The sequence below is a fragment of the Hyaena hyaena genome, unplaced genomic scaffold, assembly GCF_003009895.1.
Source record: "Hyaena hyaena isolate Hyena2069 unplaced genomic scaffold, ASM300989v1 scaffold_361, whole genome shotgun sequence".
Classification (NCBI taxonomy): domain Eukaryota; kingdom Metazoa; phylum Chordata; class Mammalia; order Carnivora; family Hyaenidae; genus Hyaena; species Hyaena hyaena.
The window spans coordinates 331,988-358,896 of record NW_024080991.1 but is presented as its reverse complement, the minus strand read 5'-3'; the positions used below and the strand labels follow the sequence as shown (position 1 = coordinate 358,896).

Sequence of the window (26,909 nt, the reverse complement as noted above, 5' to 3'; positions counted from 1 at the left end):
GCCACCTGCTACTAAAATGTTAAGGATGAAAACTATAATCTCTACACATGAGGATCATAGTCTGGCAGATAAATATATATATCATAGTATATATATAAAATGCTAGATCACTCCACATGATGAAGAGTGAAGATGGTTCTCAGAATGCTTAGGAGAAAGGTCCTTTGAACTCAAAAATAACCAGTGGGTATTTATTAGAATGAAAGATAAGAGCATTTAAAGAAAGAGCTGAAATGCAGAAGGTTTTGGTCCATTCCAATAGTGAATTGTAAAAGATGTATTTAATAGGTCTAAAAGGGCTGGAACAGTCAAGCCCTCAAGAGCTTTCAAAAGTTCTATCAGACTACTCAGGCAACACATGAAGAAAACACATACTTTTCAATTTCTCATGAAACACTTACCAACAGACCATATGCTGAGACATAAAACAAGTCTAAATAAATTTAAAGAAAAATCTTACAAGGTTATGTTCTCTGACCACAATAGAAATCAAAAACAAAAATCTTAAAAAGTTCCAAATACTTGAAAATTTAAAAATATATAATAAATCATGAGTCAAGAGGAGGAAGAAGAGGAGGAGAAGAAAAAGAAAACCACAAGAGAAATAAAAAATTTTGGACTAAAAAATAACAAAGAGCACATCAAAATGTCTGGGATATAATAAGCCGCATTTAGAGGGAATTATAAACATATATGTACCTAACACCAGAGTCTCAAAATATACTCAGTAAAAACTGTCAAACAAAAGTGAAAAATAGACAATTCAAAATTAATAGATATTTCAATATCTACTTTCAGTAATGGATAGAGCAACTAGACAAAAGATCAATAAGGAAATAGAAGACATGAACAATTGTCTAGACTTAAGAGATACATATGGAACATTCTACCTCACAACAGCACAATACATAATATTCTCTAAGACAGACTACATGTCAGGACATAATAAGTCACAATAAGCTTAAAAGAATTTAAATCATACATGTATATGGTCTCCAACTACATTGGAATGAAAGAATCACAAGGAAAGAAACTTGAGAAATTAACAAATATGCAGAAATTAAACAACAAACTCCTAAATATGTAAGCACTGTGTCAAAGAAAAAATCACAAGGAAAATTAGAAAATGTTTGTTCAGGGTGAAACAACAAAACCACAACATACCAAAACACCAACAAATTAGATAACCTAGAAGAAATGGATTAATTTCTATAAAGACACAAGCAAAATGGGCTCAAGAAAAGAAAATCCAATAGACTCAAAAATTCAAAAACAAGAGACTGCATTAGTGATAATTTCTTTAAGAACATCCCACAGAGGAAAATCCAATTTTAATGGCTTCACTGGTGAATTTTACCAAATATTTGAAGAATTAACACCAAACCTTCTCAAACTCTTCCTTATTGAGGAATACCTCCCACTCAATCTATGAGATCAGCATTACTCTGACACCAAAATCAAACAAAGACACCAGAAGAAAAGTTAAACTACTAGTCAATATCCTTTAGGAACATAGATGCAAATATCCTCAACAAAATACTAGCAAACCAAATCCAGCAGCTTAATAAAAGGATTACACACCATGACCAAACTGGAATTTATCGCAGGGATGCAATCCTAGTTTAATATATGAAAATCAAGCAATAATATATACACCAAGTTAAAAGAATAAAGGAAAAATTCCATATGATCTCAACTGATGCAGAAAAAAAGCATTTGACCATCCCCAACACCCTTTTCACAATAAAAATACTCAACAAACCAGTAATAGAAGGGAACTTCTTAAACCTGAGAAAAGGCAGCAATGAAAAATCCACAGCTAACATCATATTGCATAATGAAAAACTAAGTGCCTTCCTCTTAAGGTAAAAAATAAAACAAGGATGTCCACTCTCACCACCTCTATTAACTGGCGGTTCATGGCCATAGAATTTAGGCAAGAAAAAGAAATTTTAAAAATTCACATCAGGAAGGAAAAAGTAAAACTATCTCTTCACAAAGGACATAATATTCCAAGAAAAATAACCACAAAAGCAGAAACCATAAAAGCAAAATAGACTCCATAAAAATTTTTTTTTCTTAATGTTTTTATTTATTTTTGAGAGAGAGCAAGACAGAGTGTGAGCAGGAGAGGGACAAAGAAAGAGGGAGACACAGAATTCAAAGCAGGTTCCAGGCTCTAAGCTATCAGCACAGAGCCCGACATGGAACTCAAACTCATAAACCATGAAATCATGACCTGAGCCGAAGTCAGACGCTCAACTGACTGAGCCACCCAGGTGCCCCTAAACTTCATAAAAATTAAAAGACCTGAGAAGACACTTCATAAAAGCTAGATGAATGGCCACAAGCATATGAAATGATGATGCTCAATATAATTCACCATTAGAAGTGCAAGTTAAAATAAAAATAGAATACACCTACTTGAAAGGCAAAAATTAAAAAGACTGACCACAACTGATCACAAAGATGTGGAACAATGAGCACTCTCATAGTCTGCTGGTGGTAATATAAGGTTTTTGGTAGAAGTTGAGCAATTTCTTTTAAACAACACCTCACCCCTTCATCCAGTAATTTTTTCACTTCTGAGTTTTTATCCAAGAAAAAATGTAACACGCCCACAGGATACTTTTACAAAGATGTTCCTGGCCGACTTTATTTACAATAGCCACCTCAAATTGGAAACAACAAAAATGCTCAAGGTCAGAAAAGTGAATATTGGGGTGTTTTCACACAGTGGAATAATAATTAGAAAATAGAAAGCAACAATTATTATTATCATCAACAACATGAAAGAATCTCAGACATTATGCTAAGCAATGGCAGTCACAAAAAAGTATATATTTGATGACACCATTGAAAAGAAATTCTATCAGAAGCAAAAATAATCTAAGGAGAGAAATCAAAATAGAAGTTGCCTTGGGGAAAAGAAATGACCCGAACGCAAGGGAGTATGGATCTATTTGTCAAAACTTAAAGCTAAAATCTACGTATTTCAAAGTATGTAAATTTTACAAAAATTTACACCTGTTGGGGCACCTGGGTGGCTTAGTTGGTTAGGCGTCCAACTTCAGCTCAGGTCATGATCTTCTTACAGTTCGTGGGTTCAAGCCCTACATTTGGCTCTGTGCTACCAGCTAGCTCAGAGCCTGGAACTTGCTTCAGATTCTGTGTGTGTGTCTCTCTCTCTGACCCTCCCCTGCTCACGCTGTCTCTCTCTGTCTCTCTCTCTCTCAGAAATAAATAAAACATTAAAAAAAAATTCACACCTGTAAAAAGTTCCTATGAACAATATTAACCAAGTAGCAAGAAGTTGGGAGTGGATGGGGATACTTCCAAATGACAGACAAAATATTAATAACTACTCAAATGGAATGATGATTTTATGGGGCTTCATAATACCACTGTTTACATTGTGCATATGTTTGATATTTCCATTAAAAAATAGCAACAAAAGGGGTGCCTGGGTGGCTCAGTCGGTTAAGTATCTCACGAGTTCAAGTCCCGGGTCAGGCTCTGTACTGACAGCCCAGAGCCTAGAGCCTGCTTCAGATTCTGTGTCTCCCTCTCTCTCTCTGCTCCTCCCCCCCTCACCCTCTGTTTCTCTCACTCAAAAATAAACATTAAAAAAATTTTTTTTTAAATAACAACAAAAACCCTCATTATCAGAGTTACTGGCAAGGTTCACCACTGAAATGAAACTGAATTAAGTCAAAATAGAGTAGGACAGTATCAAATGAGAAAAGCAAAGAACACCTACAAAAAAGAGAGGCGGAGGAACATAAACTAAGCAATCTCAAGAAAGCAATTGTCCATATTTTTTAACATACTAATAAAATAACAGAAAGTTCCATTTAAGTCAACAACTGTCCTGAACAGAACATCCTTATAAAAGTTCAAGGAAACAAATTTCACATTAAAAAGTAACAAATTAGATCAGGGCGCATACAGTCATAAGAGAAATGCAAAATAAAATCTCTAACTTTCTACAGACAGTAAGATTGCAAAAGATAAGTCCACAAAAGCATATCACAACTACACAGTATTTCCAAGTAACCTTGAAGACGTTGATACTAAGGAATAATTTTAACCAGGATTTAAGGAAAGGGAAATGAAGTGAAAGAATTTGGAAAAAATTAAGAACAAGAAGTTATTTCTAAACTAGACTAAAAAAAAAGGAAAAAAAAATTAAATGGATAGAACAAAGAAGGAATATTTTCATACATTAAAAAAGATTCAAGGTTGGGGCGCCTAGGTGGCTAAGTCAGTTAAGCATCCAACTCTTGATCTCAGCTCAGGTCTTGGGCTCACAGTTGTTGAGTTCAAGCTGCACACTGGGCTCCCACGCTGGACTTGGAGCCTACTTAAAAAGAAAAAAAAGATTCAGGGGCACTTGGGTGGCTCAGTCAGTTAAGTGTCCGACTTTGGCTCATGTCATGATCTTGTAATTAGTGAGTTCAAGCCCCATGTCAGGTTCTGTGCTGACATATCAGAGCCTGGAGCCTGCCTCTGATCTGTGTCTCCCTCGTTCTCTGCCCCTCCCCCACTGGCACTCTGTCTCCTCCTTAAAAAACAAAATAATAAACATTAAAAAAGAAAAGAAAAGAGAAGAAAAAGATTCAAAGATTTAAGAGGTGCCTGGCTGGCTTACTTGGTGGAAAATGCAACTCTTGATCTTAGAGTTGTGAGTTCAAGCCCCATGTTAGGATTAAAGATTACTTGAAAATAAAAATCTTAAAAAAAAAAAAAAAAAAGATTCAAGAGAAACTGATAAATACGGAAAATAGATCAGATACTCAAAAACAAGAGAAAATTTGAAACTATGTATTGAAAGAAACAGACCTGAGAACAGCAAATATGAAAACACAGTCTGGTTTGGTATGAATTACTAGAACTTCACTAAACTTTAAAGGGGGGAAAATCCTCCTTTGGGCATCTAAGCCAGACGTACGCAAACTTTTTCTTACAGAACCACGCAGTGAATATTTTAGGCTTGCAGACCACATGGTAAAAGTTAAATGAAATTCAAATATCAGTGTCTGGAACCATGCTCATTGGTTTCAGTATTGTCTATGGCACTGTTTGGCAAAATCATCCAAAGACAATATGTAAGTAAATGAACATGGCTGTGTACAATAAAATTGTGTTTACAAACACAGATAGTCAGCCCATGGGCAACAGGGATTTGCAGATCCCTGATCTAGACATGTACTAAGTGACTTTATAACGGAAAAAAAAAAAAGTAAACTACTCTAAATTTTTAATAGCAACACTTCATACCAGACAAAAAATGAAGTAACATATTTAAAACAAAAAAAAATCAAGAAAAGAACATGTCAGTAAACCAAGGATTTTATATCCAACAAAAATAACAAGAAAAATGGCCATAAACTATTGTCAATGAGCAAGAACTCTGTGAATACTGTGCTCTTCCTAAAAAATCTAACAGAACACTTGAGAAAACCAGACTACAGATATTGCATAAGAACTGATGGTGATCAGGGCACCTGGGTGGCTCAGCCGGATGAGCAACTGACTTCGGCTTACGACAATGATCTTGTGGTTCACAAGTTCAAGTCCCGCGTTGGGCTCTGTGCTGACAGCTCAGAGCCTGGAGCCTGCTTTGGATTCTGTGTCTCCCTCTCTCTCTGCCCCTCCCCTACTCGTGTCTTCTCTCTCAAAAATAAATAAAAATATTAAAAAAAAAAAGAACTGATGATGATCAAAAATACAACATCGAGTTAGTCATACAGCAAAAATAAAATACAAGGGAGAGAGTATAGTATGTATATTCTCTGACAATGTAAACATACTTAACTATTTAAAATTTAAAAGTGAGGGATGAAGGTGGCTGGGTGGCTTAGTTGGTTAAGCGACCACCTTAGGTTCGGGTCATGATCTCACAGTTCCTGGGTTCAAGCCCCACATCAGGCTCTGGGCTGACAGCCTGGAGCCTGGAGCCTGCTCAGATTCTGTATTTCCTTCTCTACCCCTATCACGCTTGCATTCTGTCTCTGTCTCTCTCAAAAATAAATAAACATTAAAGAAAAAAAAATTTTAAAGTGAGGGATGAATGTGAAGAATACAGCAAAAAGAGTGCATATACGGCTTCAATAATCATGCATATGGTACAGTACTGGCATGGCTATTGTGAGTCTCATGAGATAAAATTATTTAGATTTCTAATTCCAGGTCTATCATCTACTGGGTCCTCAGAAACCTAGAACAGTATGGAACAAGAAGAGAGAAATATAGAGGAAGTTAAAATAAAATTCCTGGAATTCTGACTATGTCCAACTTAAGAGGTCAACAAATCTTCACAAAAAGGAACCATTCAGTTGGACAAAATAAGAAAAAACCACCACTTCAGTACTCTAGAAATAAAACAAAGGCATATAATAACCTGAGAATCCTTATAAAACTGCTCAACTTTGAGTAGGAACATTGGGAGTCTGTCATTCCTATCTTGGGCTGCTCTACTCCCCTATACCCTACCTGCAAGCTCAGATGGTTTGTCAGGTTGAGAGGACTGTCAACTTTGAGGTCACCATAAAAAGAGACTCACATAATTTACACCAGTTGAACGATGAGCACACTCAATGGTATCATCTTATAAGAGACATTTCTGGTATAAGTAATAATTTCTGTAGCCCGTAAACTAGAAGAGCCAACAGCTCTAACAGCCTGCAGATGCAGGGGTTGTTGGGCCAACCACATTCCTGGCTGAGGCAGCACACCTGCACAAAAGAGACTAAAGAGGGCCCAAGCCATCTACATATTGAATCCTGCCCATCAAAATTTCTTTTTAATTTTTAAAATGTTTGCTAACTGAAAAAAATGTTTTTCTTTTTAATTTGAGGGGAGAAGGCCTTGGGGAGAGGAGCAGCAGGAGAGAGAAAACATCTTAAGTAGGCTCCATGTTCAATGTGGAGCCCAATGTAGGGCTCGATCCCACAACCCTGGGATCATGACCTGAGTCAAAATCAAGAATTGGACGCTCAACTGACTGAGCCACCCAAGTGGCCCCAAAATAAAAGTAACTTTAAACTATAGTCATGATGGGTAAAATTTTAAATGTTTTAGTTATATTTATAGGCTACCTCTAGTTCCCATTTGGTTGAATGCCTATGCATGCCCTTTCCTCATTTTTTTTTTAACAGTTAAAATACTGGGGCACCTGAGTGGCACAATTGGTTAAGCATCTGACTCTTGATCTCAGCTCAAGTCAGGATCTCACAGGTTGTGTGTTTGAGCCCCACACTGGGCTTTGCACTGATGGCACAGAGGCTGCTTGGGATTCTCTCACTTCTCTCTCTGCCCCTCCCCCACTTGTGCATGAGCACGCGTGCTTTCAAATAAAAAAAAAAAAAGAATCAAAATACGCAAGTTGAAAGAACGCTAGTTCAAGCTCCCTAACCAAAAGCAGAAACCTTTCAGATAGTTTTTGTTGTTGTTTTTTAAATTTATTTATTTTTGAGACAGAGAGAGACAGAGCACGAGTGGGGAGGAGCAGAGAGAGAGGCAGACACAGTATCTGAAACAGGCTCCAGGCTCTGAGCTGTCAGCACAGAACCCAATGTGGGGCTCAAACCCACGAATCCCAAGACCATGACCTGAGTGAAGTCGGACGCTTAACTGACTGAGCCACCCAGACGCCCCCAGTTTTTCTGTTTAAAGGTAACCTAGAATGTGCTCAAATAACTTAAGGAGACATGAAGCTCACTAGTCCCCAGTGCAAGTATTTAAAAATGTTAAATCAGTTCTAAACAAAAAGAACTTTTAAAGTGGGCTGAATAAAACTTGCAAATATATAACATCAATTCCTTTATTCAGTAAAGAAGAATTTCCTTTTTTTGAAGTTTATTTTAAAAAAAGAGAGCACATGCTGATGCACAGGGGCATATGCACCCCAATGTTCATAGCAGCACTCTCAAGAATAGCTAAAACATAGAAAGAGCCTAAGTGTCCACCAACTGACAAATGGATCAAGAAGATGTGGTTTATCTATACAATGGAATACTACACGGCAATGAGAAAGAATGAAATCTGGCCATGTGTAACAACACGGATGGACCTTGAGGGTGTTATGCTGAGCGAAATAAGGCAAAGAAGGACAGATACCATATGTTTGCACGTATAGGAGGATTAGGAGGAACTTAATGGAGGACCATGGGGGAGAAGAAGGGGAAAAATAGTGGGGGAGAGGGAGGGAGGCAAACCATGAGAGACTCTTGAATGCCAAGAACAAACTGAGGGCAGATGGGGTGGGGGAAGGGGAAGGGGGGGTGATGGGCATGGAGGAGGGCACTTGTGGGGATGAGCACTGGGTGTTATATGGAAACCAACTTGACAATAAACTATTTAAATAAAAAGAGAGAGAGAAAGAGAGAGAGAGAGCACACATGCACTAGCACTAGCACACACAAGCAGGGGAGGGGCAGAGAATGGAGAAAGAATCCCAAGCAGGCCCTAGCTCTCCTGATGCAGGGCTCAAACCCACAAACCATAAGATCATGACCTGAGAAGAAACCAAGAGTGGGACACTTAACCAACTGAGCCACCCAGGCACCTCAGTATGAAGAGTTTCTGAAAAGAATTTAACTCCTGCAACTTGGTTAAGCATAATTTTCCTTGTTTTAAACTCAAAGCTTAGATTTTTTCCATTGTAATACTTAAAAAAACAAATATTATGTAACTTTTTTAGTTTACCAATTACAACTTAACTTAGAAGTTAGATTATTTACATTATTTGCCCCAACTCCCCAAAGTAATGGAACTATATTTACCACTTCAAAACAATTTGTATTTCCAAGGATCTCAATAAATATTTGCTAATTTAATCTGTTAGCATTTCTTGCAAATTACTAAAATCCTAAAATAAAAGCTCAAATGTCTAAGCTTACTTGAATACTGAAACATAATTCAAACAAGCACACTACCAAAACACTGCCTAAAAAAGTATTGTGTTGGTTTTCTAGTAAGGTTCCTGTCTGCTCCAGAAAACCAACCCCTTAACCTATCCTTTTCAAAATGAAAGTTCCTATCTTTTTTTAAAAGTTTTTTATTGTTTATTTTTGAGAGAAAGAGCACACGAGCAAGGGAGGGAGAGGGCGAGGGAGGCACAGAATTCGAGGCAGGCTCCAGGCTCTGAGCTGTCAGCACAGAGCCCAACAAGGGGCTCGAACCCACAAACTGTGAGATGACCTGAGCTGAAGTTGGACGCTTAACCGGCTGAGCCCCCCAGCCACCCCATAAAGTTCCTATCTTAACTACATTTATCTGAACATGGAAAAGGTTAAAATGATACATTAACCAACAGCTTTCCTTTATTAACTGCTACACGCAAGGCACTGTCCTAAGTGCTTTCTAATACATTGTTTCACTTAATCTTTCAACATCATAAAGTAGTATCCATTACTTCTATCTCATGATGGAGGAAAATGAGGTGGGAAAAATGGCAGAAGTGTTTTAAGGACCAATTTCCAGGTAATTTCAATAAAAATAACTGGCAATGTAAAAACGCTGTATTTATCACCAACAAAAATACTAAAAAGACACTAAGAATTCTAATTTCCCATTACCCTCTAAAGTTTGTTTTTACTTCTGCTCTTTTCTAAATACATACTCATTCACAAGTTATTTTCCCTCCGAATGAACCCCTGTCTATACAAAGCCTTAAAATAGGGTTAACTTACAAACAGCTGTGTTTACAAGCTGGCAGTTGGGAACTCAAAATATAACTTCTCATAGAAATAGTGTTACAAATAGGGGTTACAGTTCCAGGGAAGCTACTATGGCATACTTTTACCCATAATATAATTGGACAGAAAAATCTAGACTCTAAACCATTATATCAACAGTGTGCAAAACTATATTCCCTGGTTCTACACCAAACCTATCTGGACTCATACTAAAACCACAGATCTCTAGTGCTGGGAAAACTGGATATCCAAAAGCAAAAAATGAAGTTGGACCCTCATCTTACACTGTATACAAAAATAAACTCAAAATAGATAAAAGACCTTAACTTAAGAGCTAAAACTATACAACTCTTAGAAAAAAACATAGGGGTAAAGCTCATGACATTGGCATTGACAATTATTTCTTGCATACGACCCAAAAGCACAGGGAACAATGAGAAAAAGAAAAGATTAACTGGACTACGTCGAAGTTAAAAACTTTTCTGCATCAAAGGACACTATCAGGGCACCTGGATGGTTCAGTTGGTTAAGCATCCCGGCTCAGGTCATGATCTTGCAGTTTGTGAGTTCAAGCCCCACATCGGGCTCTGTGCTGACAGCCTGGAGCCTGGAGCCTGCTTCAGATTCTGTGTCTCCCTCTCTCTTTGTCCCTCCCCCACTCGTTCTCCGTGTGTCTCTCTCTCTTTCTCTCTCAAAAATAAACATTAAAAATTTTTAATAAAAAAATAAATTTAAAAAACGACACTATCAACAGTGAAAAAGGTAACCTATGGAATGAGAGAAAATATGTGCAAATCATGTATCTCTTAAGGGTTGGATATTCAGAATACACGTTAAAACTCCTACAACAACAAATCAAACAACCCAGTTCAAAAACGATAAAAGACATTTCTCCAAAGAAGATATACATAAAAGCACATCAAAAAATGCTCAACATCACTAGTCATTAGTAAAATGCAAACCAAAACCACAGTAAGACACGTCTTCACACCCACTAGGATAGCCATTATCAAGAAAACAGAAAATAAGACTTGTCAACAAGGATATGAAGAAACTGGAACCCTTGTGCACTGCCGATAAGAATGGAAAATGGTGCAGCCACTGTGGAAAATACTACAGCAGTTCCTCAAAAATTTAAACATAGAATTGCTATATGATCTAGCAATTCTACTTCTAGTTATATATTCTAAAGAACTGAAAGCAAGGATGCAGATATTTGCATAGCCATATTCACAACAGCCAAAAGGTAGAAGCAAAAGTGTCTACTGACAGAAAAGTAGATAAACAAAATGTGGTAGAAATATACAATGGAATATTATTCAGCCCTAAAGAGGAAGGAAATTCTACAATATGCTATGACACAAATGAAACTTAAGGACACTACACTAAAGAAAACAAATCAGCCCCGAAAGGAAAAATATTATGATTTCACTTATACCTACTCAAATTAAGTACTTTATGTACCTATGTACTTTTGTACCTTAGTATAAATCTGTTTTTTCTGGGCCTTTCATAACAGGTATTGGAATGGAAGGATAAGTAGGATTAGGAGAAAGACTGGTCTGGGGAAAAGACTACAAAAACCATAGAGGAGGGGCTGACCATAACATAGCTTTGGGAGAACCACAATGTTTAGGAAAGACGAAAAAAATCTGCTCCTCTGGTCCTGCGTTCCATCCAGTGGAACGTCCTCCACCTTCCACCCTGTGCTGGATGTGGGTGCACAATAACTGCGTTCCATCATCTTCCATCATCATGCAGCCGTTGGGGCACCCAAGCCCACAATGTCAGGTCCTAATAGGGACCTGGGCATGCTGGTAGGGGGCAACTGTGGAAAGTGAGGAAGACGGCTTCAGGGAAGCAGAATATACTGCCACCAACTCCACGTTGGACCAGATCAACTCCTGTCTAGACCACCTGGTGAAGAACGACCACCTCCACACCTACTTCCAAGAGCCACTTGACTCCAACCAGCAGACACACTGTGACTTCCAGCAGCAGCTCAGAGAGGCCCCTACGGATGCCAGTCCCTAGACTCTTGGGAGCCCCCAACCATTCCTAACCTTGCCTCCCTGGGTGAGGCTCTGACATAGGCATTCACCACCTGGCTAGATACCTTTTCAAGGGCTTGCCTACAGGTCCTCTGATGGACCTGCCTGCCTGGACCACCTTTCTGGTACGCCCTTTGGCATGTGTGGGGCCAGCCCTCACCCACCTTGTCTGCCTGTCCAATTTTAGGGCACTTTCCACTCTACCCAAGCCTTGAATCCTTGAATGTCCACATTAAACGGGCCTCCAACAATAACAAAACCAAAAAACCAAACCAAACCAAAACAAAACAAAAGGAAAAAATCAAGGACCCATCAGGGAATTATTCTTTTTACTATCAGTCTAGCCAATTTGAGCCCTTTCCTTTGGTCTAAACCAAGGAAAGGGCAAGGGAGTTTATCCAAGCAACCTGAGCACAAAGAAGTCATGGAATTGCAAACTACACCTCTAGAAAAGAAAAGAAAGCTTCTCTAATTGTGGAATTTTGCCTAAAGATTCACTTTTATACATTAATTGGGTTCTGCCTACACAACAGAAAGCTGGGGGTAAAAATGCTTCTACAAGCCTAACAACAATTCTTAAAAAAAATGGGATAAACTACAAAACCAAACTTTTCTTAAACCCATCAGAGAGCTGAGGACTTAGGGAAACCAAATAAACATCCAAGAAAAGAAAGCCCTTCCTAGGAGAGACAGGATATAAGCACTGGCTCACCTAGGGCAGAGCAAGGGAAGAGACAGGTGCCATAAAAACATCTTTAAAAATCATCTAAAATTGTCAATAAACTTCTTAAAATTAAGGCAAAGTGGGCTAGCATAGAATGTAATATTCCTGGTAGCTACAGACACCATGAGACTGTATCTTTGCCACAGACCTCCACCAGGTGCTCACAATATGGGAACACATGACTAGAAAGAATCTTTCTCTGGTGCAAAGCTAAAGAGGGGAGCAGCTTCTACCAGGGAAAAAATACCAAAGCTTCAACCAGATCTTTCTTCCACAAGGAAAGAAAAATTTAATGCTCGGGAAGGGGCAAGTCCAGTACCTTCAGGGCACAAGTGAAGACATCATTAAGAATGAGGGTAAAGTTAAAGAATAACTCTACTACCACTAATGGGTGGGGCAGGAAACAGTTTTAGGTGGAGAGATCTTAATACCACTGCCTTTAGAGATCTCCTACCATTAAGGCAAGGCTCAGGGAATCCCTTTCCAAACAAGACCTGAAAAGATGCAAGCCTAATTTGACACAGACAGGCAATCATGGACAGAGCCCCACTTCTGATGCCCAGATACACAGGGCCTATCCTACATTGAGACTACACCAGAAAAACACCAGATTAATAAGCACAAATTAACACAACTGTCTCTACCACTGGAAGACAGGAGAGCCTACAAGGAACACAAACAGGTGTACACAGAAAGCCAATCAGGAAAACTGAGAAACACTTTCTCATGCGTCAATTTCTAGCTTAAGCCCAAATAACGCTACAGAAGTTTGAAATCAATGGTACACTTAAAATATTCTTCACAAAGTAAAAAAATTGTTACAAAACCAAAACTCAGCTCAACTGAACTCCCTACACTAAAAATCCAGGTATACAATTTTCCAGGAATATATACTATCTACTCAGTCTTTAACTGTTATTCATGATATTCATGATATCTAGCATTCAATAATATATTGCAAGACACACAAAAGAGGAAGAAAATACAACCCACTGTCAAAACAAAGAATTCAACAGAACCAAAAATCAATGAGGTCAAAAACAGAAAACTCAATGAAACCAAAAGTTGATTTTTAAAAAAGATCAGTAAACTGACAGACCTCTAGTAAGACTGAGAAAAAATGGGAAAACACAAATTACAACTACCTGGAATGGAAAAGTGAAAATACTACATATCCCACAGACATTATATGAACAATAATGGAATATAGCAAACAACTTTATGCCCGTATAGTCAACAATTAACATGAAATGGTCAAATTCCTCAAAAAATATGAAGTACCAAAGCTCACACAAGATTAGGTAACCTGATCAGTCCTATTATCTATTTTTAAAAATTGAAATTTCAGGAAAAGCCTCCACCACAGGTGCCCAGATACTTCACTGGAAAATCCCTACCAAACATTTAAAACAAAAACAAAAACAGAAGCACCTGGGTGGCTCAGTCAGTTAAGTGTCCAACTCTTCTGATTTTCGACTCAGGTCATGATCTCACAGTTTGTGATCTTCTCCCTCTCTCTCTCTGCCTCTCCCCCTTTCATACGTGCACATGGGCGCTCTCTCTCTCTCTCTCACACACTCACTCTCTCTCAAAATATATAAATAAACTTGAAAAAAAAAGAAATTGTTTAAAATAAAAACAAAACACCAAATCTACACAAACTCTTTTAGAAAATAGAAGTGAACACGGCCCAACTCACTTTATCAGCATTACCCTAGTAACAATTGGGCCAAGTACAGATCAGAAACTGCCTACACAACATCTGCAATAACCTAATACTATTACTTAAAATATAAAGAGAAGAATTTTAAACATGCATGTACTTCCTCTTCTTGGTAATTCTATTTATGTTAGAATTTAACATATCCTCTAGGTTCTCTAGGAGCTCTATTACTAGATAAGCCCTTTTCTGTTATAATACAGAATAAAACAAGATTGAGAAACGAGTACACTAGGGAAATAGATCTGATAAATGAAAATGATACACTTTAGCTAGATTACATCATAAAACAAACCTAACAATGGACGCAATGACCTTTTAAGCCTACAAACTCATGTCACTGCAAGGGGGGAAAGTATATAAATAATGTAAAACATTTCTACATTTTCAACATTTAAACCAGAGCTCATTTCAGGAGTAGAAAGAGATGGCTGCTCAGCAATCTAAAACTGGGCAATGAAGGTTGTTTTCTATTTACCTGGAGGCCAGCTAAAGGGATTGGGAAAGTGGTGGAAGGCAGGGAGAAAATCTCTTCCAAATGCTCATTATCAACTGCAAAATTAATTCTACTAGTGTCTCTACTACCTCTAAATTTCAGACTCACATCCAACAGCCTTCTCACCACTTTCACCTGGCACCTCAAAGTCAACTCACCTAAAACTGAACTCACCTTCCCACCCACATTCCCATCCCACCATCACACCCAAACCTGCTCTTTCTACTATATATTTCCTACTATATATTTTTTACATTTATTAATTTAAGCAATTTCTTTACCCTATGGGGGGGGCTCAAACTCACAACCCTAAGATTAAGAACCACACGTTCTACTAAGTGAGCCTGGCAGGGATCTCTCACTGTATTCCTGATCACAAATAATGCTCCCAACCATCAACCTAATCAATCAAACCAGAAACCATCCTACACATCCTAGTCATTCCTCCTTGTCCCCTACAATCACCACAGCCTGATGATTTCACCTGTAAAACATTTCTCAGCCTTGTCCCCTTTAAATCCATCCTTCCCACTCTACACATCTGCCTGTTCCTTCTTTTTCTTTTTAAAGCTTTATTTTTTTTAATGTTTTATTTATTTCTAGGAGAGAGAGAGAGAGAGAGAGACAGCGTGAGCAGGGGAGGGTCAGAGAGAGAGGAAATCAGACTGAAACAGGCTCCAGGCTCTGAACTGGCAGTCAGTACAGAGCCCGACGCGGGGCTCGAACCCACGAACCGCGAGATCATGACCTAAGCGAAAGTCGGACGCTTAACCGACTAAGCCACCCAGGCGCCCCTGCCTGTTCCTTCTCATTAACCGCCTTCAAAATAAAGACTAAACTCTAGCATTGTATATAAAACCCTACACAATCTAAGTCTTTTTTCATTGCTATTTGCTGCCTCTCTCTTTGCACTCCAATAACAATAGTTTCGTGCCCACACTATGCTGTATCCTACTTCTGCTTTTCTCTTTACCTCATTCTTTCCTTTCAACTAATTCTTATCTTCAACATTGAAAGCTCAGCCCAAGTATCATGCACCCCAGTAAGTTAAGTAACCACCTCCATATCCCCAAGCCAATGTAAACCTATGATTATCTCTACCTAAGCTCTTAACAAATCCTACTGAAATAATTTTACATTAACTGTACTAGACTGTAAGAGTCTTGAAGGCAGAAATCTAATCTGTAACTCCAGTAACCTAGCATATAATATAACTCAATCTCTGAATTGAACCATACATTTTTCTCATTTTCCTCAGAGACCAGAGATTAGAGAATGGGAAAAACCTATATCACTGAAACACAAACAACCCTCACTGCAGCAATCAATTCTTGCTCACAAAAAGGAGCCTATAAATAAAACTAAAAATGTTCCTTCCTCATAAGATTTCCTTCCTCTACACAAAATCCCTGATCCCAAGCAATATCTGAAGCAAACAATTATGGTTACAGATTATCTTGTGTTAACAAGATTATAATAATGCTACAAGCATAAATTCAGTTAATAATTTGCTAATGAGGTCTTGAGTGCACAAATTTTTATCAAAACAATAAAACAGCACACTGCATATAAAGGATTCTTAACGAACGTTCTAGGACCACCCTGATGTATATATCCTTTAAACAAGTATTTGCTGAATGAGACAGAGAAGAGGGAAACAAAAGTGAGTAATACACAAAGAAAATTATAAAAAGATTACAAATCAAACTTTAAAGGAAACAAAGTCTGGATTTTCCTATTAAAATTTAGATACATATTAACTGTAAGCTAGCTATATAAAGAATATATGCATGCAAGGTTCCAGAGTAACCTCCTGAGAGAGTTGTTTAAGGAATAACAGGGAGGTACCAGTCCTGAATCTATCATTCGTTAGGTGAGATGCTGATCAGACACTAATTAAAGTCATGCAACCATTCTAGCATTTCATTTCCTCAACAGCAGAAATTACTGGACATCAGATCTGTGCATTTCACTATATGTAAATTTTACCTAAAAAAAAGAGCTGCCAAAATGGGAAATGAGTCATTAATTAATCTGAGCTGTTTTCTTCCTATCACGTACAATTCATCCCACAGCACCCTAATTAAGAATTAAGACAAACATTTACTACATGTTAAAAAGTCTTGAGAATGGCTCATCATTAATAAAACAAAGACTTTACTGGACTAGGTGACCCTTTGGTCTTCTCTAGCTCTAGATTTCTATCAGTTTGTTAATTTATATTATTACAAATAGTATCACTACTGAATTTATATTAAAATTTATATTCATGAAAGAAAAACCTAAAAATCACTGCCTTCCTTAATACCAAATGACATTTTCAAAAGTGTCAGCATCTGTTTTTTCTATCTATATTTCTAGTCTGACTAATCTGAAATCAACAACTTCAGGTACTGCAACTGTCCACTTTAATCTCTACTACTTCTTTAAGCCTTCATTAATTCTTTAAGCCTTTTATTAGCTTATCATCTAATAAAAGTCAAAAGTCAACTAGGGCAGAAGGACTAAGTAGAGGAGTATTATATAAGCATAAACTTCAATACAAGGAGAGTTTTCATCAAATCCTTCTCCCAAAGTGTGATAAAGATAGGTGGTCATTCTGGGGTTATTACTATTTTTGATGTACGACTTTGTCTTTTATTATTATCTAACATTGTAAGATTCTTCAAAAGCTACTAAACATATAATACTTATAATCAAAAGCATTTGTCAAAATATAGGGAATATACAAAAAATAAAACAGCTCCTGGGTTATCAGGTTGATAAAATTATGAGGTTCTTTCCTCTCAAAATTTTCTTTGGTGAACAACAAAGAATGCTTTTTCTAAATCTATGGTCAATTATTTTTCTCTAGAGAAACAAAATATGTGATTAAACTGATGATGACTAAAAGACTCTGTGAAAGTATGAACTCTGATTTTTTAAAGAGGGCATTATTCAGTTTGTTAATCACTGAAAATACTAAGGCACAATCATTCAGAGATAAGGTTTTAAAATAATACTAGCAGTACCCCAACTTAAAACCTTGTTATGTCCTCAGCAGAAATACCATTAAGACAAAATCAATATTTGTTACGGACAGAATGAGGTAGTATGTCCTGCTGGGGACATTTTTGTATTTCTTTAACCTATGCTTTAACAGAACAGTAATTTGGAGGCTTTTAATTTTAACTGCCTCTAATAAATATAATTTAAACGTCTTGTAAAAATAGCATTATTCTACACGGTATGAAAGAAATTCTTGTCAATAACACTTCATAACACAACATGTTAGCAAATACATAATTTTTGAATTCATAAGAATTGAGTACCATAATACTCTTGAGAAACTTTTCTTTTTCCTCAAAAAGCACACAGGAAACTTGTCACTCCAGTCTATCATTTTTATCATATTACTATCCTTTCCAAAACATATATATATTCAAGCATTTTTGTTTTTTAATTTGCTGGGTCACCTGCATACATACAAGTTACAATGTACTTATTAGATACATTAACAAAGAAAATTTAAAGATAAAAGAAGTGAATTTAATTTTAGCAGAATTTTCCTAAGGGTACTTTTATTTTAGTTCTCACTAGAACTGGGCAAGAAGATAGATACAACTACTCATTTATACTCTTTGATTAAAACTTCTATTTATTTAAAGAAAATTAGTTTTATGGGCACCTGGGTGGCTTAGTCAGGTAAGTGTTTGACTTAGGCTCAGGTCATGATCTCATGGTTCCTGAGTTCAAGTCTCACAGTGGGCTTTGGGCTCTCTGCTGTCAGCGCAAAGTCCACTTTGGATCCTCTGTCTCCCTCTTGCTCTCTGTGTGTGCTCTCTTTCTCTCAAAAATAAACATTAAAAAAAAGAAAATTAATTTTATATTAAGCCTATTCTCAGGCCAGTAGAAATCTGAAACCTCCAGAAAAGATTTACTTAAAGAGCTAATGAAATGTTGACAAAAAGGAAAAAGCTAGTAACTAAAAATCTTTATAATTATGTAGTAAAACACCAAGGCCTTTGCCCAAAATAAATTTACAGTATCTGAAATAATCCCTACTATTCTTACACTACCTACCAAGAAAAAATTAGTCATTTTGATTGAGATAAACTAAAGACAAGATTTATGAAGAGTAAATTTTTTTTTGTTCTTAAATAAACTCTATCTCTAACACAGGGCTTGAACTCACAACCTCGAGATCAAGAGTCATATGCTGTATGACTGAGGCAGCCAGGAGCCCCAAGTGATTTTTTGTTTTTAAATTACTAGTTGGGACACCTGGCCAGCTTAGTCCCCAGAGCATCCAACTCTTGATCTTGGAGTTCTAAGTTCAGGCCCTACTGTGGGTAGAGAGATTACTTAAAAATCAAATAGACAGACAGATATATAGATAGGTAGATACATAGGTAGGTAGGTAGGCAGACAGTCAAAGACAAGGTATGGTCATAATTCTCTTACAGAAGTACACTCTTGTTTGCTATGACTAAATAAAAAGGCATACTCCCAATAAGGAAAAAGTACATTATTTTTGAAATGTGATTGTGAATATTTTTCAAATAATTCTTATCAGTACCTCAGAAAAATTAAAGGACTGTATAATTAATTATCTTGTTTAACAAAAAATACTAAATCAGGTACTTGTAAGATCAGTGAAAGGTTAATCACTTTCAATTCAACAGGATAATCATACATATTTGGGGAATACCAGAAGAAAGCAATTATTCCTAAAACAAATAATCATAGTTTTTTCTCAACTAAAAAGATACTTATGGGGGCACCTGGGTAGCTCAGTCGGTTAAGTGTCCGACTTCTGCTCAAGTCATGATCTCACAGTTCTTGGGCTGGAGCCCCTTGTCGGGCTCTGCGTTGACAGTGTGGAGCCTGGGGCCTGCTTCAGATTCTGTGTCTCCCTCTCTATCTGCCTCTCCTCAACTCATGCTCCAAATCTGTATCTCTCTCTCAAAACTGAATAAACATTAAAAAAAAAAAAGATACTTATGTATTCTGGATATTTTTCTTTAACAAATAATATACTCTACTTTTATTTATTTATTTATTTTTAATGTTTTATTTATTTCTAGGAGAGAGAGAGAGAGAGAGACAGCGTGAGCAGGGGAGGGTCAGAGAGAAAGGGAGTCACAGACTGAAACAGGCTCCAGGCTCTGAGCTGGCAGTCAGCACAGAGCCCAACGCGGGGCTCGAACCCACGAACCGCGAGATCATGACCTAAGTGAAAGTCGGACGCTTAACCGACTAAGCCACCCAGGCGCCCCTATACTCTACTTTTAATAAGGTGTACTTTTAAATTCCTACTTAAAGATTACTTTAACTAGTCAACATAAGAAACTTAAAATCTCAACTAAAATATTATGCTGGGAAAGGAGTCTTAATCTTTCCCTTTCTTGGGGCACCTGGGTAGCTCAGTCTGTTAAGCAACCAACTCTTGGTTTCGCTTAGGTCATGATCTCAAAGTTCTTCAGTTTCAGCTCCACATCAGGCTCTGTGATGCCGGTGGAGAGCATGGTTAGGATTCTCTCTCTCCCTTTCCCTCTGCCTCTCTCACATCTCTCTCCCTCAAAATAAATAAATAAAAACTTAGAGTCTTCCCCTTCTTATCTACTTTTAACAACATGTCTGCTTTTTAATTTCCCAATTTCTTTTTTTTTTTAATATTTTTATTTATTTCTAGGAGAGAGAGAGAGACAGTGTGAGCAGGGGAGAGTCGAGAGAGAGGGAGATACAGACTCTGAAATAGGCTCCAGGCTCTGAGCTGGCAGTCAGCACAGAGCCCGACGCGGGGCTCGAACCCACAAACCACGAGATCATGACCTAAGCGAAAGTCGGACGCTTAACCGACCAAGCCACCCAGGCGTCCCTAATTTCCCAAATTCTTAATATAGAAGTATTCAGTCCACAGAAAGAAAACGTTCTTCCTAAACTATATAAGCAACTACGACTCAATTATTTCTGAAGTATTCAAGTGTCTTCTAATAGCACAGTTTTAAGTTTCTTTAATCAAAGTAGTAAACACACTTTCCTGTTCTAAAATTTTTATAGCTGTTATGAAAACCTGACTGCTAGAACCTCAAGTCAAAGTACTGCTAGACATACTTCCTTTCCTATTGTCTCATTAAATTAATACAGGAGACTTCATGAATACCATAAAATATGGGATCCAAAATATACTCAACTGGCCTATTGTGACCTTATAATAAAGTTAAAAGACTTACTATGTAAAAATTTTACACCACTATTTTTCCCTGGCATTTTAGTGTTTCCCTTCACTCTTCTAAAAATACCATGCTAACTGGGGGAAACTGGCCAAACCTTTAAGCTGTATTTGTCCTTACAGTTCTCCCATTCTTTGGACCACACTTAGTCTCATCCCTTATAACTGTCAGATTCACAAGATTTCCAAAGGACCTCAAGAAACCCAAGTTTCTCACTGCAACTTGATCCCCAGCATACCTTTCTATGCTAGACAGTGTGTTCCTACATGTCACACCTCTCCTGATAAGTCAGCACATAAAGGCTTACTTCTACATTCTACCACCACCTCTGAATCCTCACCTGTTTGTGTTATCAGCAAGTTTATTTGATAAACTAATATGGAATAATATTGCCAATAAAGGACAATAGTTTAAAGTTTCTATTCCAGAGAAATTTGTGATTTTAAACATCATTTTTAAAAGAATTTCACCAGAGTGCCTGGGTGGCTCAATCAGTTAAGTGTCTGACTCTTGGTTTTGGCTCTGGTTATAATTTCATGGTTCATAAGATTGAGCACTGTTTTGGGCTCTGTTCTGACTGTGCAGAGCCTGCTTGGGATTCTCCCTCTTCCCCTCTCTCTGCCCCTTCCCTGCTCCCACATGTGCTCCCATAGGCTCTCTTGCTCAAAATAAATAAACATTTAAAAAGAATTTCACAATACACAGGAGAGACACAAAATTAGGCATTGGCAATTCTCAAATTATACTACACAGAAAACCACCTAGTCTACCTATTTGTAATGTAGAACCAATTACAATTTAAGACAGTTTAAACTGAAAATTAGGGGCACATGGGGTATTCAGTCAGTTAAGTGGCTGACTTTTGATTTCAGGTAATCTCAGTTTGTGAGTTCAAGCCCCACATAGGCTCTGTGCTGACAGACTGGAGCCTCCTTGGGATTCTCTGTTTCCCTCTCTCTTTACCCCTTCCAGCTCACATGCTTTCTCTCTCTCAAAAATAAACAAAAATGAAAAAGAAAGAATTAAAAAAAAGATGAACTGAAAATTAATGCAGTCATACAACCAATAACGAATATATGTCTGGCTTAGATACGTGCCTCATGGCAAATGTCAAGTAAGTGAAAACTAAAACTTAATTTTATGGTTTTATCATAAGTTCCCTATCTGTTAAATCTTCTCATCGCTTTATGTATTTAAGTGTTTCTTAATTTTTAATGTTTATTTATTTTTGAGGGGAGAGAGAGAGCGCACGCAAGGGAGGGGCAGAGAGAGGAGACACAGAATCCCAAGGTGGCTCCAGCCTCTGAGCTGTCAGCATAGAGCCTGACATAGGGTTTGAATGCATGGACCGCGAGATCATGACCTCAGCAGAAGTCGAATGCTCAACCAACTGAGCCACCCAGGCACCCCAAATCTTCTCATCTTTAAAGTAGAGCAAATGACCCCTCATAGCGAATCCAGTTAAAACTGGTTAGGTAGGGGTGCCTGGGTAGCTCAGTCGGTTGAGCGTCTGACTTCGGCTCAGGTCGTGATCTCACGGTTTGTGGGTTCAAGCCCTGGGAGCCCTGCGTCAGGCTCTGCTGACAGCCAGCTTAGAGCCTGGAGCCTGTTTCAGATTCTGTATCTCCCTCTCTCTCTCTCTCTGACCCTCCCCTGCTCATGCTCTCTCTCTCTCTCAGAAATAAATAAAACATAAAAAAACAATTAAAAAAAAAAGGTCAGGTAACTTCTTTTTTTAAAATTTTTTAAAGTAGTCTCTATCTGCCCCCAACATGAGGCTAGAACTTGGTACCCCAAGATCAAGAGTCACATGCTTTACTAAGTGAATCAGAAAGGAGCCCCTAAAATGGTCAGGTAACTTTTTAACCTACCCAGAATAATTACCTTAGTACACCATATACGAAGTCCTCTCAGAACATTTGACACTTCTGACTTAAAAGTGTCTTTTCTACTTTATGCTTTTCACAACAACTTGGTAAATTATAAATAAAATTACAGACTGGTTACTTCAAATTCTGACAAACCACTTTATTCTTTATTGCTTTAACCCAAAGTAGAGTCTCCTATGACTGAAATAATTTAATACCATTTCACTCAATCTGCAATTAATTTTACAGTTAACAAGTTTAGAGCCTAGTACATCTTTCTAAACAACAGTTCCAAGTTATTTTTTTAAAACCAGAATTGTATGGATTTTTGTCCTATAATAATCTTGTGAAGAAACCTCTCAACCAGAAATCACAAACATGAGAATAGTTAGATAAATTTGGGAGAGAGAAAACACCCCCACTTCTTAATTTCTTAACAGTGGAAAAAGAATAAATTACTAGCTCAAATGAAATGCCCAAGAGACACTATGGAGAATGAAATAGTACAGGACACAGCAATCCTATTCAGTTTTTCTATACAATCCTATCTGGAATTTCTATACAGGTACAAGACCACAGAGATTAAGGACTATACCACTTACAGCTTTCACATCCTTTCAACCTGTAATGAGAAGAGCATGAAAACAGTGCAGATATTGAGTGAATGTAGAAGGTAAAACAATTTGTGAGAATTCCTGAAGACAAAATCTACATACAATGTTCACTCAGCTGTTAGCCAAAATTTATTAAAAACATTAATGCTTTATAAACTATCCAAACAGGTCAAAAACAGAGATAAAGCCTACGCGAGTCCAATTATTTTTCCTTCTTTTACACACATAGTGGCCCTATTTTTTTTTAAACAAATAGGTTCAGCAAGCATCCAATATGCCCTCACCTTCACTTCCCATTCCCTTTTGGTCCTAGAAGACAATTATGAGGTTCAATTCAATCCTAAAAGACTGCTTCACATAAGAGCTACTTTTGCCTTGACTTTCTTTATGACCTTGGGGGGAATCTACCAAATGACAACTATAATGATGTTGGTGTATACTTGTTTATCACTGAAATTTAATCCTAATATGCTAACATTAGTGAAGTCTTCTAAACTGAACCTAGAGCTGAAAACCTTTGAGTTAAAACATCGACTGATGTATATTATGAACCACATTTTAAAAACTTAATCTGACTAGTTAAGGGGAAAAAAAACCTACCAAGGCCACAAATTCAACAAGAGCGAAAAACAAATTCTGAAAAACACCAACAGCCTCCTTATTACTTCTCTTAATGGAAAACTGATCTGCAAAGCGCAAAAAAAAAAAAAAAAAAAGGAGGTGCGGGAGATAAAACTAGCTTTAACTAGCCGTTTCCTTGCTTTTACAAAGATAACAGCTGGACAACAACAAAAATTTTTAACTTAGCAAAGAATGGGGGGGTCTATGTAAAAAAAAATCTACAATCTGAAAATTACTAAGATAAAGCTATCATTTAATTTACTAATTTGTATACCCATCCTGGCCAGTAATCATGTTGCCGCTTTATTAGCACTAGACAGATAAATCCTTGCCTTGGAGGAACATTTACTAAGTACATTTCATTTCAGGATCTTAGGGCAGTTTACGAGCAGTATCTCTTTAGGCTTCCCTAAGGTACTCTAAAGTGCTTAACATCATTCACACATCCAGCCACCACTAGGGTGAGAAGTAAATAAACACGATTTACTTATGCAATTATTTACCACAGAATTCTAGTCAAGAATGCAAAAGTAAACATTCATACAGTCATTCAATACCCAAAGAAAGCGCAGAATACTACGGCCGATAAGATTCACCCTTAATTGACCACTACAGAAACCACAGGCCTTCCACATGGACTGTCCTTTACTATCACGCTTGATTCGAAAAAGTAACAATGTCAACTCAACATTTTAACAGTACAGAAGATAAACAGAACTTGGTGAAATCTCTAATTCCAGAACCTCAAAAAATGTTTATAAAAACTGAGATAGAGCAACGCCCCCCTAAAAGCACCCTACTACAAAGAACGAAATACCGAACTCAGATGGGCCAAGGTTAGAAAAGCTGATCAAACCCAATTACCCGGAGGGACCACAGGGTTTGGGACGAGGAACGTGAGATCGGGGTGGGGGTGGGTAGCAAAGTGAAATCTAACCCCACAAATCACAACACAGGCCGCAGCCTAGAAGCTGAAGCTGGCGGGAAGTGAGCTCCCTTTCTGTTCCCAGGGGAAAGTCCGGAGAAGAGCGGCTCCACACGGCGCACTTATAAGGCGCCAATAGTGCATGCCTACCAAGGCGCCGGAGCCGCTGGAGAACCCGGTTGAGAAGGGGAGGAGACCCCGGCAGACGGCCCTGGAAGAGGAGGAGGACTAAGGTTGGAAGCAGCGGCAGTGTCTGGACGAGGGGGATTACCTAACTGTGACGACAGAGAAGTGTCCTCAGGCTCCGGCGATGGTCCCGACTGCGCAATGTGTGGTGTCTTTCCCGCTAAGCCCGCAGCAGCAACAGAACCAGCTCCTTCAGCCAGTCGCCATTTCCCGCCTACCGACCTGCTGCACCGCACGGACAGAGACCCGGATGGAAAGCGGCCTCTACGCGCAGGCGCCTTGACTTCCTCCTCCCCCTCCCGCCACAATTCCGCGAGGTGGGAGGGAAGGAATGCGGGCGGCCTCAGAGTCCAAAAAAAAAAAAAAAAAAAAATCCAGCTTTTACTTCCGTAAAGAGCGTTGGAGTTCCTGCCGCCAGAAGAAACTCACAAGCCGGATTCCTGACACAAATTGAACGCAGGCTCTTAGGACCGAATGGAGAAACAAGGACAAAAACCTATAAGGATACGCCAGGGCTTGGGGGATATTTGTACTTTAAGGGCCTCCGTAGCTGGCTGTGTAGTGATTGCTGGGGGAGTAGGGAGTAAAGCGTTGGAAGTGAAGAGGCGGGGACCCGAAGGACGGTTTTTCCTCCGGCTGCTAACGGAACTGCTTAGGCAGAGCTGGGAGGGGGAGCGCGCCCTCACTCTGGAGGCGGGGCTTAGGAACGCGTCGCTCACCCTGGCGGCTAGGGTTAGTAACCCGGGCGCGCCTTGTGGGTGGAGCCAAGTGGGATGGGGTGGGACTAACGCCTTGGCGCGCTGGAGGAGGTAGTGTGTGGAGAGCGCTGCCCCAGGCAGTAATGAGACAAGTCCTTCATCTTTCCAGGGATCCCAGTGGCCCTTGAAGGTTCTCTTTCCAGCTCTCTGCCTAGAGAGCATAGCAGTTGCTTGTGAATCTGTCACACAAACCCACGCCTTTCGACTCCACTCGAAGTCGGCTGTGGTTCTGCGGAGAAGTCAGATCATTTAGACAAATGAGTTCCTACCTGCTTGCCTGGGTCTAAGGACTGTCAGCCTAATGGAGTGAAAGTGTATCAATCAGAACATCTAGCCCTAGTGGACTATCAGAAAACCAAGCCGAATGGTTGGAAGAGCATTATCTGCTTACTAAAACTCTGGGCCACTCACCATATTCAATCAAGAAATATTGAAATTTTTTTTTTTTTTGAAAAAAAACAGTGTGTGAAGACCATACTAGATGCGAGAGATTCAAGGTAGACACGAACCCTGCCTTCCCAGAGTTCACGATCTATTGAAGACAGACAAGTAAACAATTTGAATACAATGTGCTAAAATGACCACAAGAAGGAGTTCCTGACAGGCGTGCAACAAGGAGGTGTGGGCAGGCTTTCATGAGATGACATAAAGAGTTGATGTTACAAAGGAAGAGTGCCTAGGTAAAGGAAACAGATGGAAAAATCCAAAAATTAGATTGCGTTGAGTAGTTAGGGTAGTAGTTCTGTGCGCTGGGGATAGAGGAGTTGAAGGGAAGAAAGTGGAGAGAGAGAAGGCTGCGGGGTAAGCAGGGAACCTTGTGAATCTGGTTGTTTCAAAGTGTGGAGCAGATGGGTTGTCTCCTGAAAGCCTTATATACTGCAGATCCTGTCAGAGCTCAGAATTCATTTGCACCCGATATCTTCCTAATACAAGAATGCTCTCAATTCGACATTTACTGACAGCCAGTGATGTATTAGTGCAGAACTGGTATTAGTGCACAAAATAATAGATTCCTGAACAACTAATTGGA

At 38.5% G+C, this 26,909-nt stretch overlaps 1 protein-coding gene and 1 pseudogene across 3 annotated transcripts in view; one reads left to right on the top strand and one right to left on the bottom strand.

Annotated features, from left to right (window-relative positions):
* Positions 1–25,393, bottom strand: part of CTDSPL2 (CTD small phosphatase like 2) — an 81,211-nt gene extending 55,818 nt beyond the window's left edge. Inside the window, exon 1 of one of the 3 annotated variants that reach the window (XM_039250063.1) lies at positions 25,207–25,393. The gene's annotated coding sequence lies outside the window, so the exon portion shown is untranslated. Of the gene's footprint in view, positions 1–25,085; positions 25,143–25,206 lie in introns of those variants that run through there. The other 2 variants (XM_039250060.1, XM_039250062.1) reach the window with 2 other exon arrangements.
* On the top strand, positions 11,486–11,735 carry LOC120243820 (annotated as a pseudogene).
* Positions 25,394–26,909: the final 1,516 nt, after the last annotated feature.